Below are 15,154 nucleotides of genomic sequence, written 5' to 3'. Positions count from 1 at the left end.
AGGCATCCTCGTAGAGATCAGTGTTGGGATGACTGTCTGTCCATTAGCTAACACTCTGCAGGTAGAATTGTCTACCAGATGTGATTCCAGTGAGCTTTCCTTATCTCCATATCTCTCCACCTCCTACACATTTTATACACAAAAAAAGACTTTTTAAAAAATTACAAAATACCTGAACTGTGTTTGTCCAAAACATTCTTCTTCCAATTGTCTTCTGTGCAAGGCTAGTTTAGTAGAATGTTAAACAGGCTTCTTTGGTGTGGAACTTAGACCCTTTAATGTGCACTTGGGCACCGTGAATCTCCAAGAGCTAGCTGTTGCATCCTGGGTTTCTCAAAGTCCCCACCTCCTACAGCTGAGATGTGTTTGTTATGTTTGCATTTAGGAGGGATTTCTGCTTTACTATTGCTGCTGTTGTTATGCACTGTCAAGTTGGAACCGACTCAGAGCTGACCCTCCAATGGTTTTCAGAGGCTATCCATTGCACAGGAGGAGGTTGCCGATTTTTCTCCCACAGAGCAGCTAGTTGATTTGAACTGTGTACCTTTGGATTGCCAGTGTAAATCCTTACCACTAGGCCACCAGAGATCCTGAAATTAATGCATAGGTGATAGAGTAAAAACTAGGATAAGTTTATGCATGCATGGCAAATGAATAGACAGAGAAAGCTGTGGTTTGTCAGGGAAAACTCAAATGAAATGAGAGATCAGCCAGCTGGGTCTAGATTGAAATGAATATAAATTAGGAATGAGAAGCCAGGAAGGTAATGTGAAGCAGTAGGCAGAGCATGAAAGTCAGGATCAGTTAGGAATCTGCCTCGACTGTGAGGCCGAGTTATTTAGACTGTGGTTACATTTTTCTTTTCAAGATGAATAATATTCAGACTGAAAATCAGAACTAGATTAGCAGGTGGGAATTGACGCTCCAGGCTGTCCCAAAATGTCCAATCTCTAGGTTCCTGGGACAGTAAATAGCATGGTGCTACAATGTAGCCAGTCTCATTTGTGAACACAAGTGTCAAAAGCAGGGAAAATGGGAAGAGGTATATTTTAAAAACTGGACATCAATAAGCTTGATACTGTTGTTGTTCTGTTGTGTGCTGTCGAGTCGGAACTGACCCATAGCTGACCTTCCAGAAGGTTCTCAGAGAGCAGTTTACCAAGTGGGAGGAGATTGCCTATCCTTCTCCCATGGAGGGGTTGGTAAATTTGAACTACATGCCTTCAGGATTGCAGTGCAGCTTCTTGCCACTAGGCAACCAGTGCTCCCTATTAATCCACGGTAAATTCTAGAGCAGATGTTCTGGGACTTTCTTACAGAAGCAAGCACTGGTTACTAGACATTAACAGAGGCTTTCTAAAGGGCAAACAGTGCATGGCGAATGGTATGCCCTTTTCTCACAAGGTTGTCAGGTTGGGAAGTAGGTGGCCTAGGCTAAGGATCTGTGCTGCCAACTCATTGGGAGGCAGTTGGAATACCAGTTCTGAATCAATAATATACAGCATCAGCAAAAAACAGGAATTCCTCCACCCAGCGCCTGTTTACTGAGTACCTACTGGGTTTCAACCACTGTGCTTGACTTGAGGTCTCTGACCATGAACAAGCCAAAGTGTAGCTTTGAATTTAGGAGCCTAGCGAACAATAGAACACTAGAGTTGCAAAAGGAGGTGCTCAATGGTATGGGGGTACAAGATAGACTATGTGTCAGTAAAGGTCTTCCTAGGGAAGGGATGTTCCCATTGAGCATTAAAGGAAGAGGATGAGTCCACTATCCCATATTTCTGCCTGTTTGTTGTGCTGAGACAACAAGCATGTTCTATGATGCTGGAAGCCTATGTTGTCAACATTTCAAAACCCAGCAAGTTCACTGGTGGTGGACATGCTATAGCAGAACTTCCAGACTAAGATCTACTAAAGAGAAAGGTGTGTTGATGTACCACCTAAAACGGGCCAGTGAAAAACCTATCAAGTGCCCCAGAACACCAACGTAGTGCTGGAACACGGTCCTAGGTCAGAAGGCACTAAAAATACACGGCGACGACAACAATGGACTTGAACATACCCACAGTATTATAACGATGACACGGGATGAGGCAATGCTTTGTTCTATTACACATAAAGTTACAATACATTGCTGTTGACTAGCCAGCAACATAAAAAAACAAAACAAAATTACTGAGGGTGTAATGGGGGCATACGGGAAAGACCCCATTGAATATACCAGTAATGAAAACAGACCAGAATGGGTGGTGTACTGAGAGCTCCAGAAGAGGGTCTGAAAGAGGGCCAGAGATCAATGGATGAGCCGTGGAGAAAAGCCAAGAGATCTCACAGAAGGACCCGGGGCAGGAACAGACACCACCAGATTGAACTACCGCTTTTTGTCCAAACAGAGGATGCTTTTTCTCTTCTCCTCTTGTCCTGTATGTTGTTATTGTTGTGTGTAACCAACCTGAAACTGACTTATAGCTGACGCTTCAGCAGGTTTTCACAGGCTAGAAATCCTATGGGAAGAGACTGGTCATCTTTCTCCTGAGGAGCAGCTAGTGAGTTTGAACTGCCTGCCTTTGGACTGACAGCACAACTCCTTATCAGTAGGTGATGGGTCTTCCCTATTGTTGTTGAGCACCAGAGCATCAGGACTGACTCATAGCTGACCCTCCAGCAGGTTTTCAGAGACCATAAACCACACATGAGATTTTTCTCCCGTGGAGGAACTAGTGAATTCAAACAAGGTACCTTTGAGTTGGCAGTGAATTTCTTACTACTGAGCCACTACAGCTCCCTTACAGAAGGGGCTTTTAAAAGCACTCATCTCCTTTAAAAAAAAAGTCTTTAGCACTTTCCAAAAATTTCCAACTACCCAGACCTTGACTACTCTTCAAACCCAACTTCCATGGAGGAGTTTTTGCCACTATTTTGTTTAAGCCTCCCCCTTAGCTGTGCTCTTTGGTTTTCTGCATGCCCTTTAAAGTTCTTGCTGTGTACGGCAGTTCTAGCCTTCAGAGAGTGGAGATGAGTGTTGCAGGTGAGAAATGTGAAGTGACAGGAAAGGAAAAATGTGTTTGGTAGAAAGGGCAGATACCCAAATGCATGAAGCCCTCCAGGCAGTACAAGCAGCACACAGCTCATCTCTGGAGGCTCATGCGTGGGTGTGGCACCCAAGGACAGGCACCATGGAGTGGAGGTCTGGAGATAGCCAGACTTTACCTCCTGTGTAGCCAATCATGTGAGTCTGGCCAGGGTCTTGACCTATGAGAACCCAGGGTTCAAACACAGGCTAATCTTGACTCCCATCCTCTTCCAAAGTCTCCCTGTGACTCGTTGCCTCCTCTGTCTGCACGTGTGTGCTTTATAACAGGATGCTTATGTCATGCAGGGCGCTTTGCCATGCAGGCCACAACCTCCCTCTTGAACAGAGACAAGTTGGAAGGCAGAAGCAGCATCTGGGAGCAACTGTCTTTGGACTGGGAAAGGGTAGGGGGGTGAAAATGTGCTATTGTGTTTCATCCCCTCGGCCATCCTTTCACACAGCCCCGTCTCATGACTTCAATCAGCAATAAGGGATTGGTAGGCTGATTACGGATTGTAATCTTGCAGAACTTTAAATTGGCCTCTCTTTATAGCCAAGTAAGTGATTCTCTTTTGGCTCGCTTAACCCCAGAGAGAAATCAGATTAACGCAGACATTTGCTCCAAAAAGAGGGATATTGCATGTGGGGGAGGCTTTCTAGGGGAAATGTGTTCTGAAACCACGTAAGTGGTTTTTTTTATCCAGAGGAGGAGTGTGGTCCATCCTTGCTCGCCTGGAAAGCTTGTGGTGACCAGATGTGAGAGGGGAAAAAACATTTGTGTTCAAAAGCGAAAACAGTTTCATTCCCCTGAACTAAACTGGTCACAGTGGGATAAAGTTAGCAGGACAAAAGATAATTACTCCAGTTTGAGGAGTGCCACCAATGTTAGTGCCTTTTCTTGGGGCTCTTTTCTCATTAAAACAGTGAGCAGGCCTCACACGATATGTAAGGAAAAAAGCTTTCCTAGATACACAGCAGACGTGGCCCTTGGCAGCCCCAAATCCTGTGGCTCAGCAAAGCTCTGGAAAGTTCTCCCACAAACCCTGCTGTCACCAGCTGAAAACCAGAGGAGCTGAGGCCTGACAGGAAGGAAGCAGCTTGTGTGGAAGCAGAAACTCTTCTGTAAACTGTCAAATCCCATGATATGGAGGCAGCTGGCTCCTTAGGAGGAAAGAACCATAAACCTGATAGATTGGGGGTCTGCGGTAGCAGCTGTTTTAGTTCTGCTGTGGCCTGCAAAGCTCCGACTTGATACCTCCCTGGTATTCAGCCTTTCCAAGGAGGATGTGAGTAGAGGCCTGGGGGGCCCCAGAGGAGGAATGGGATTGAATGCCATGGTTTTGCTCTTGAGATAACCCTGTGGGAATCTCCTGGATGGATTAGACTGTGGCAAGGATGTATATAAAAAATTCCCCAAGACCAAGCTTGAAGCCACTGAGTTGATTCTGATTCATAGCGACCCCACAGGACAGAGCAGAACTGGTGCCCAGGGTGTCTAAGCCTGTGAGCCTGGACAGAAGCAGGCTGTCAGAGCTGTCTCTAGAGAGCCACTGAAAGTTCAATCTGACCACTTTTCAGCTAGGTGATGAGTGCTTAACTACTGTGCTACCAAGGATCTATGACATGGCTTCCAATAAAACCCCAAGCCTACTGCTATGAAGTTGATTCTGATTTGTAGGACAGAGCAGAACTGCCCTAAAAGATTGCCAAGACTAGAAGACTATGAAAAGTGTGTGTGTGTGTGTGTGTGTGTGTGTGTGTGTGTATTCCTTACCCTTTGTCAAGAGAAGAATTGCATTGGGAAAGTCAGCTATCAGGGACCTCTCCAGGGTACTGGAGAACAATGATGTTAGTCTGGAGACTAAGGTATGTCTGATCCAGGCCATAGTTTTCACAATTGCTTGCTATGCATCAGAGAGCTGGACAATGACTAGGGATGATAGAGCATTGATGCCTTTGAGCCATGATGCTGAAGAAGAGTGTTGAATATACCATGGACTGCTAGGAGAACAAACAGGTTTGTCCTAGAGAGGGTGAAGCCAGTCTGCTCCTTGGAGGCAAGGATTCTGAGGCTTCGTCTGACATACTTTGGGCATGTTGCAAGGAGGAACTGGTACTTGGAGAGGGACATCATGCTTGGAAGCGTGGAAGGATGTAGAAAAAGAGGGAGACACTTGATGAGATGGATTGATACAGTGACTGGGGTAATGAGGATTAGGTGTGTCAGAGACAGTCAAGTTGGCACAGGCTAGAGAAGGTTCAGGGCTGTTGTACATACGGTCGCCATGAGTCACAGGTGAGCCAATACCACATAACAACAACAACAACCCTTTATCAAGTTCTTGGGGTACAGTTTGTAGGGAGTTGTGCCGCTAACACATAGATGGCACCTCTCTGGCTGTTTAGATCCACCAGTGGCTCCTTGAGGGAAAGAGGGGAAATCACCTCCCATCTGATTACAGCCTGAGAACCCAGGTGAAGGTCAGCTCAGAGTTGGCTCCAACTCAGCAGCCATGAGTTGAGTTGAGCCCCTTGTCATGGTTTGAATTGTGTCCTCCCCCCAAATAAATGTGTGTAGTGATGTGATGTACAAGTTATATAATTATCTTCCATGATCTAACAAACCAATCATTCGTAAGAGAATTAGAGGTGAGATGCAAAACCTGACTAGCTTCGAGACAGAACAGCCGAGAGCAGAGCGGATCCTTTCAACACAGGCTCCTGCACTGGGAAGCTTCTAGAACCAAGGGACTCAGATAGAGACAGTATTTCCCTTGGGCAAGTGCCCTGAATTTGAACTTCTAAAATCCTACGCTTTGAGAGATTAAATTTGTTTGTTAAAGACATCCACATGTGGTGTCTCTGCATTAAAAAAATTAAGACACTTTGGTGGCATAGTTTGTAGAGTGGTGCACTGCTAACACAGAGGCTGCCACTCTCTGGAGGTTCAAATCCACCAGTCTCTCTGAGGGAGAAAGATGCCCAATCTCCTCCAGGGTGATTTACAATCACAGAAACCCACTGGTGGGTCAACTAGGAGACAGTGCTGACTAGACAACAATGAACTTGAGTTTTGAGTTTGATACATGTGAATGATATCTAATGAATCACTTTGCACGATACAATCTAATGTAATGTGTGATCACCAGTTGAGGTCAGCTATGAGTCAATTCCAAGTCGAGAAGAAGTTTTTAAGTATACATGCTGTGATTTGGACTTCCAATCTTCAGGACTGTGAGAAAATAAGTTCCTCTTTTTCACAGGAATCTACTTGGTGGTGTTCTGTTATGGCAGGAAGTGAAGGCATCACCCAAGCTGACACGCTACTGCTGTGGAATTGAGGTCGAATAAAAGTGTCACGGCCGAGTGAACAAGTGTCCACCACCCTGGGTAGACTCTAACCGGAAGTGCTCCTCATAAACCCCTCATAAAGCAGATTCTGGGAGGCAGAGTCTGAATCACAGTGCTCTGAGATGGTGGAGCCTTCCTTTTCTCTGACCCCAACATTCTTAGAGAACTTGGTGGGATGAAAGACCATTCTGGGGAGCTGCGAGGGATGCTACACTTCCTGCGGAAGGGACATCTTGAGATATGTACAATCAGAAAAAAAAATACACGATATCGTTTATGACCCCTAAACTGGTAAAGAAAGTGTACACTGGGTTTCCCAGGAAGCTTGTTAAAGGTGGGGTTGCTAATTGAAAGATCAGCACCTTGAAGTATCTGGGTATTTTAAGTGAGGAAAATGAAGCGGTGTCCTCCCATTATGACTCAGGGTCTGAGGGAGCGTTGTCGTAAGTCAGGATCCAACAGCAGGGCTTTTCTCTTACGCAGGTGTCGTGTAAAGACTCTGATAAGTAGCTCAGCAATTGGGGCACCATGGCATTTGCTTTTGTAGGATCTTTCCAGAAAAAGAGATGCTCATGTTCTTTTTCTTAGAATAGACCTTAAGAACCGTGGAAGTTAATTTGTTGTTATTGTTCTTCTTAGGTGCCATCGAGTTGGCTAGGATTCATAGCAAACCTCTGAACAATGGATCTGCACCTTGACCTGTCCTGCACCATCCTTGACATAACCGAGTCCATTGCTACAGTAGTGGTGTTAATCCTTAGTGAGTCTCCTTCTCTTTCACTGATCCACACCTTTCCAAGCATAATGTCCTTTTTCAAGGACTCCCTAACAACACACCTGCAGGATGTGAGAAGGCGTTTCATCATCCTCGCCTCTAAGTAGCACCTTGACTCTACTGTCTCCAAAACACATTTGTTTATTCTTTTGGCAGTCTATGGGATACTCAGTACTCTTCTCAAGCACCATAACTCAAAGGCAGAGAAGAAGGCTTTATGTATACGTGCTGTGATTCGGACTTCCAAGCCCCTGGCCTGTGAGAAAATAAGTTCATCTTCTTCACAGGAATCTACTTTGTGGTGTTCTGTTATGGTAGGATGTGAAGACATTGCCCAGGTGATGTCAGCCCAAGCTGACACATTACCTCTGTGGGATTGAGGTTGGATAAAAGTGTCACAGTCAAGTGAACAAGGATCCACCACCCTGGGCAAACTCGAACCAGAAGTGCTCCTCATAAACCCCTCATAAAACAGATTCTGGGAGGCAGAGTCTGAATCGCAGTGCTCCGAGAGAGTGGAGCCTTCCTTTTTTCTGATCCCAGCATTCCTAGAAAACTTGGTGGGGTGAAAGACCATTCTGGGGAGCTACTATCACAGATCTTCTGTCATCCTTATTCATCGTCCAACTTCCAGATGCATAGGCAGGGACTGAAAAGACCATGGCTTGAGTCAAGCTCACCTTAATCTTTAAGCTGACATCACTTAGTTCCTTGGAGAGGTCCTTGACAGCCGATTTCCCCAATACAACAAGCCTTTTGATTTCTTGACTACTCTCAACAACACAAAGGTGTTGTTTAAGGAGTCAATTAAGATGAAATTGTTAACAATTTCAATTTTCTCTCATGAATTTTCCTACTAACCCAGTGGTGAGCCTCTTGTTTTTTTATTGTTGGGATGTAATCCAAATTGAAGGCTGTAGTCTTTGATCTTCTGCAGCAAGTGCCTCAAGTCTTCTTCACTTTCAGCAAGCGAGGTGTGTCTTCCACCTCAGTAGCTTGTTGATGATCCTGATGCCACATTCATCTTCATAAAGTACAGCTTCTCTAGTAATTTGTCCTGCGTACAGAGTGATTAGACATGGAGAAAGGAGGCGGCCCTGATGCACACCTATGCCACCAGTATTTCAAATATCAGCAGGAGCCTTTATGGTGACAGATCTCAGATGCCAGATTAAGACAGACTAGCAAGCAGGATTGGTCATCTACTCCTGAAATAACAGGCCTTTGAAAGACCCAGTGAACAACAGAGAAACATTGTTAGATATAGTCCTGGAGGTAGAGTCTCAAATTGGAAGTTACTAAAAAATGACGAGAAACAGCTGCAAACGTCCATTAATAATAGGAACATGGAATGTACAAAGTATGAATGGGAGAAAACAAAAAGTTGTCAGAAACCAAACAGAGCACATAGAGATCAACATTCTAGGCCTTAGTGATTCTGAGGTGGACTGTTTGTTATTGGACACTTCTAATCAGAAATCATATGATCTATTGTGCTGGGAGTGAAAAATTGAGGAAGCATGGTGCTGCATTTATAATAAAAAGTCCATTTCAGGGTCTCTCCTGAAGTTCAGTGCTGTGTGCGATGGATGCTCTCCACATGCATACACGAATGACCTGTTAATAAAGCCATTATTCAAATACACACACCACCAGCAAAAGCCAAAGAGGAGGAAATGGAGGATTTCTACCAACTTTTGCAGTTGGAAGTTGACCAAACATGCAATCAAGATGGAATAATTATTGGTGATTGGAATGTGAAAAGGACTCATAAACAGAAATTACAGATTCAGTTACAGAAATGAGGTTGGGGATGAAATGACTTAATTTTGTACAGTCAATGATTTATTCATTGCAAATACTTTTTTCAAAAAACATAAACAGCAATTATGCACATAGACCTCAACTGATAGAATACGAAGAACACCAGTTAGGTGTGACACACACACACACACACACACACACACACACACATTATAAAACCTAGAGGCTGAGTTACACCTCTAAGCTGAAACAGAAGTCAGAAGGTTAAGGAAGAAGAATTCTTCAGGCTCTAACAATGCACAATAGGTGTGAGGTGGGGGGAGGGGGAGGGCTCTTGGTGGTATCCCCAGCCATAGGTAGTGAGAAAAAAGTAGTTTCCAGTGTTTGAAGAAAGCATGGAAGGATGTTCTAAGAAACTCCAAAAAGGCTTTTTCTTATTAACACATTAAAGATGGGTTTGTCCACTGTTGATGATAGTTTAACAAGAAACAAACAAGCAGAGCCGTCCTCCAAAATGCCAGCATGTGGGCCCCAAGGAGGCAGGAAAAAATGCCAGAGGAAGAAGAGGCAGCGGATCCACTGACAGATGCAGGCCAAGTGGAGCCTGGGCCAGAGCGCCCTGTGCAGGATGTCTGCAGACCCAGGGGACCTGGAATAATCCATGTGTTCCATTCCGGTAGCATTCATGTATGGTCTCTGTCCCTCATTCACTCAGAGCATTCACTGAACATCCACTGTGTGCTAGCAGTGGGGGTGGGGGGGATGGTGTAACAGGGGAGGTACAGGGCTATCCACGAGATGAGTAGCAGTGCTGAGGGCAAGGAGCTCTTTCACATGCATCAGAGATTAGTTAGGTGCTCATCTTTGAACTAAAAGGCTATCAGTTCAAAGCTACCCAGTGGCTCTGTGGGACAAAGCCTTGGAGATCTGCTTGCTCCCTTTAAGACTGTAGCCAACAGAACCTTATGGGGCAGTCCTACTCTGTCATGTGTGGTCACTGAGTCCAACATAGACTCGACTTGACACCACTGCAAAACACACCCACTACAGAGAGGGCAGTTGGGCTTAGATGTGAAGGATGAGCGAAGCTGTGAAGTCACTGAGGAATCCAGGTGTGCGCTGTCCTTGGGAGAGGGGTAAATAGAAGCACAGGGGAGCAACAGGAGATGGTGCAGCACACGGGACCCAGTTAGATCATGGTGTCTCTCAGCACCCAAAGCTGGGTTTGTCCTTAATCCTCTCTCCTAACAGGGGATCAAGCTCCACTATTTCCTCTTGTAAAGTCTCCAGTGTGTGCTCGCCTGTCCATCCCAGGTGGCCCTCGTTCAAGTTCTCACTAATTCCACCTCGATTATTGCTGTCACCTCCTTAATGTGCCTCTGTCTCTAAAGAGACCGTCAGACTAACACGGACATTGTCATTGCTGTTAGGTGCTATTGAGATCATTCCAACTCACAGCAATGCCATGGAACAGGGTAGAACTGCCCCACAGGATTTTCTAGGTTGCCATCATTACCGGATTTCCAGGCCTTTCTCTCACACAGCTGCTGGCTGGATTTGATCTACCAACCTTTTGATTATCAGTCTAGTACCTAACTGCAATGCCACCAGAGCTCCTTGAAACATTGATAATAGTTCATATTTACCAAGGATTTAGCGCCAACAGGGCACTATTCTGACTTCGTATAAAAAAATCTTCTTGTTTTCATAACAATCCTATGCGGTATTATCACTCCTATTTTAAAGGAGAAACTGAGATATTAAATTACTGACCCTCAAATCCCATACCTTTAAGTGGTGAAGGAAGGATTTGAAGTGGGAAATCTGGCACATAAACCCAAGTTTTTATGGGATTGCCTCTCTGGTAGAGGGATCTGAGAACTAGATGACCCGTGTCTCTTGTGTCTCTTAGCCTCTTCAAACCTTGTTCCCTCATATGTAAAACACACATCACCAGTGAAGTTCTTGCGAGGAATAGATCAGATCATCGGCAGAAGGCTCTTAGTCCTGGAGCATGACTGTTACCTTTTAGCAGTCATTTGACAAGTAGGTTGAAATGTATCACTCACTAATCATATTACCTTTCAGACATCAGAAAGCTGATGTCAACACAGTAAATATAATGAAAATCTAAGCATTTCTTTCCCATCTCCTGGCCTAAGAAGGACAATAGCTTCCTTAAACAATAAGGTACAAACTTGTGAGAGACAAAAATGACATGGGACTGCCTTGATTTTCAGTGTCTCACGAGTTTTCCACCTTTGACAGGTGCGGTCTCAACACCTTTCTATAGTTTATTTTGCTGCTGTTGCTGTGTACCATTGAGTTGGAACCAACTCATAGCAGCCTCTTTAGTGGGTTTTCGGAGGCTGTAAACTCCATCAGCGATTACTCAGCTTTCTCCTGTCGAGCAGCCAGTGCATGTGAACCATCTGCCTTTAGGTTGGCGGCACAACTCTTTACCCACCAGGCTACCAAAGCTCTCCATGATACATTTTAAAGAAAAATATACAGTTTATGGAAAATATACAGGTTATACAGAAAAACCTGTGAAAGATGGAAACTGGTCAGAAAAAGAACCACAAATGCTTCATTTTAGTAGACAATATTTATGTTTTCCTCTCTGATCAGCTTCTAGCTAGCATGGGTTCCAGTTTTCATAGATTTTACTGTTGCTTATATTAAAAACAACCACTACCACCAAACACATGTGAGGAAAGTTGAGCTAATGGGTCTGACATATGACAGAAACTGTCCAGTGCTGTTTTTGGGCCACTGGTATTTATTTTTTGCATCCATCTTGCGCAAGATTTCACAACACAGGCCAGATCTGGAGGCTTATACCAGAAGTTGGTGTTTATGCTACTGGTCTACCTAAAAAAAGCAATTGTGCTGTGCATGCTACAAAGCCATGACACTACAAGTTCATTTACACATCAGTAATTACATATTAGGGAGATCTGGTGCTCTAGTGGGTAAAGAATTGTGCTGTAAACCCAAAGGCAGGCAGTTCGAATCCACCAGCAGCTCTGTGGCAAAAAGATGGGCAATTTCCACCTTTCTGATTTACTGCCTCTGAAAACTTGCTCTGTGAGTCAGTTTCAACTTGATGGCTATGAGTTGAGTTTGAATTACACGTTGGACCATTCATTACTGAGAACTCTGATTCCATCATTTCCGTTTGTCAATTTACCTTCCAGACCCCAGTCTGAGGCTGATGTCCACGTTTTCCGTGACTGTCTCTGCTGCTGGCCAGATCTCTGTTGAAATCACTTAGCAGGAACAGAAACTTCTGGCAGAGACAGAACATTGGAGAACGGGGCTGCAGCTGAGCTTGCCCAGGAGGCCAAAGCAAACACACCCACCTGGCGGTGTTTGGGAACCTTCGCCCTCTTCCGCCAGCCCCACGTGTGACCTGGCTGGTCCCTCCTTCTGCTGAGCCTGGCATGTTGTGAGTAAAAAGGGGGTACAAAGAAAAAGCCAGGAAGGCGAGAGGGGGGTTAGGCAGGTAAATGATTAGGTGTGGGGGAAAGGAGAGATTTCTGTGGGCGGATGCGTGTGTGATTTTAAGCACTGAAATTTACTATATTGCACCAGGCTCCGTCTGCATACTTGCTGGCCACACAAAGACCCACTAGACCCTGCTGACTTTAATCAAAACCCTGGCAGCCTTTGACTGCGCTAACGGTAGCTCCGTAACTTTGAGGCCCCGGGTGTTTTTTCAGCTTTGTCCCATCATTTTGAACTGGGGCGAGGTTAGGTTTAAGGGGAAAAATGCTGCGGGCCGGCACAGCAGTAGCAAGCTTTGGGTTCTGTGGTCTCAGAAACAAGCCCAGCAGAGCGCGGCCTGTGAAATCAGAGCCTGGGGCTGACCCTCCACTGGACGAACCCGCAAACCCACACGGCTGCTTAGGCTTCAGGATGTCTCTGCGGCTGTCCTTTCTGCTTGCCGTGGCAATAAGGCTGTTCCCAGTAAGCGAGCTTGACTCATAAGGACAGGAAGAGAATTTCAAAAACCTTATAGGAACATTATAATTCATAGAGATTACAGTACACTAGTAAAAGCGTGTTTAAAATGAAGAGGAACATTCTTGATGGTCAACAGATGTTCATCAGCTGAATTTAATGCTGAAATTGAACCCAACTGAAAGTTGTAAACGTAAAAGAAAAAAAAATAAACATAGGTTTATGCGTAACATTAAGTTCTTGATAAACCTAATGTTATGGGAACATTCCATGAAAAGTATATATGCTGTCATCCTAAAAAGAAACTGTGTATATGTGTGTGTGTGTGTGTGTGTGTATGTATGTATATAGTTGCCTTCTATGTACATTAATAAGCAGAACTTTTATATAAAAATATATAAAATATACATATATACAAATACAAAAATTCATTTTAGATTATAGGGGGAAATGATAGGAAAAGGTCATCTTACAAAGTTAAAATCGGGGGCTTTGCTATGCGACAGCAGACCACAGGGGTGAGGTGAAGGTGGAGTGACTCTTGATGGGCACAGCAGCCTGAGGCATGCAGGAATGCCGCTGTCACCGATGCCCCGTCCCTCTGTGTGAGGAGTGGCATTTCAAAGTACTTTGGCCAATGAGTCATCAGAAAAAGCGCTATTTCTCATTTTGGAAAAAAACACGCTACCTCAGCAGGACATTTTGTTATCTGTTTTGCTTAGAAATATGGGGGTGGGAGGTGGTGTGTGGAGTGGTATTCAAGCCAGTAGAAATTAAAACCATATGCATACTGTATTTAGAAGGGGGGGAAAGAAACACACCGACCCACCCAGGCCATTACATTATTGCTGACCGTAAGAATTCAGTATTTACAATTTACATTCTTTCCCAGAGTTCACTGTTTTTCAGAAGTGAAGAGCAGAGGCTTCTGGCCTCACCAGGTCGTAAATCAGATTCCTGAGGGCAGAGGGAGCTGAAGAGGAATTGCCTTCTGACACTGAGCAGACTGCTTCAGAACCGCAGGAAAAAGCCCAAATGGAGGGCGGGGAGCTTGCCTCAAAGGGATGGCAGCTTGACTCATGTGAGGAGATTGCAGAAGAAAAGGGATGTTGAAGCCATGAGGCATTGAGAGGCAATGGAGGTCGACAGTGTAAATGGTTAATGTGTTTGGCTATTAGCCAAAGGGTTGTAAGTTTAAGTCCACCCAGAGTTACTTCTTAGTTCCTGTATTTTGTTAACCATGCAAAGGCATTCAACTGTGTGGATAATAACCAATTAATAGATAACATGGAGAACAATAGGACCCTTAATTGAGCTCATGTGTAACCTATACATAGACCAACAAGCAGCTGTTCAAACAGAGGAGGGTGATACCGGATGACTAAAATCAGCAAAGGGTTATATTTTTCTCCCAGGTTGTATCCTTCCACCACACTTGTCCAATCTGTATGCTGTGCAAGTAACTCGAGCAGCTGCATCACTGGGCTTGGAAGATTCATTAACAATGTGCAATATATAGATGGCATAGCCTTGCCTGATGAAAGTGAAGAGGGCTTGAAGCACATTCTGATGATCAATATATCTGAAGATTAAAAAATAAAAAAATCCCCACAACTGGCCAATAAGCCGCATTATTATAAAGAGTGAAAGTGTTGACGTTCTCAATGATTTCATTTTACTATAATTCACAATCAAAAAAGGAGCAGTCGAGAAGTTAAATACATATCGCATTGGGCAAATTTGCTTCAAATGCCCTCTTCAAAGTAGTAAAACGCAAAAGATGTCACTTTGAGGATGAAGGCACCATGATCTTTTCTGCCACTGCACGTGGAAGTTGCTCTGCACTAGATTTCCTGCCCCAGCCCCTCATGCCCTGTGAATGTATGCCGGTACCACGTTTGTCTCCATCCCTTCCCTGGTCAGGAGTGCCTCTCAGCTGCTAAGCCATCCATTGTCTGCAGTGGTGTTGAAACAGCCAGAGAAATTGACAGATGAGAATGTCAGCTGCTTGACGGCCCCATATTCCTTGACTTCATGTATTCCTGGTCTCAGCTTCCAAACCAGCATCATCTCAAGGGCTACTGACCCAGCAGCCAAGTTTATGGGGGCTGGGGCTGCCACAGCTGGAGTGGCTGGGTCTGAAGCTGAGTCTGGGACTGTTTGTGGGAGCCCAGTCATCACTGGTTATGCTAGTCCTCCTCCTCCGAAGCAGCCACTCTCTCCTA

This window comes from Elephantulus edwardii, unplaced genomic scaffold (assembly GCF_000299155.1).
Source record: "Elephantulus edwardii isolate Elephantulus edwardi_28Jun2011 unplaced genomic scaffold, EleEdw1.0 scaffold00282, whole genome shotgun sequence".
NCBI lineage: Eukaryota > Metazoa > Chordata > Mammalia > Macroscelidea > Macroscelididae > Elephantulus > Elephantulus edwardii.
The sequence above is the reverse complement of the archived record's forward strand: the minus strand, read 5'-3'. Positions refer to the sequence as shown.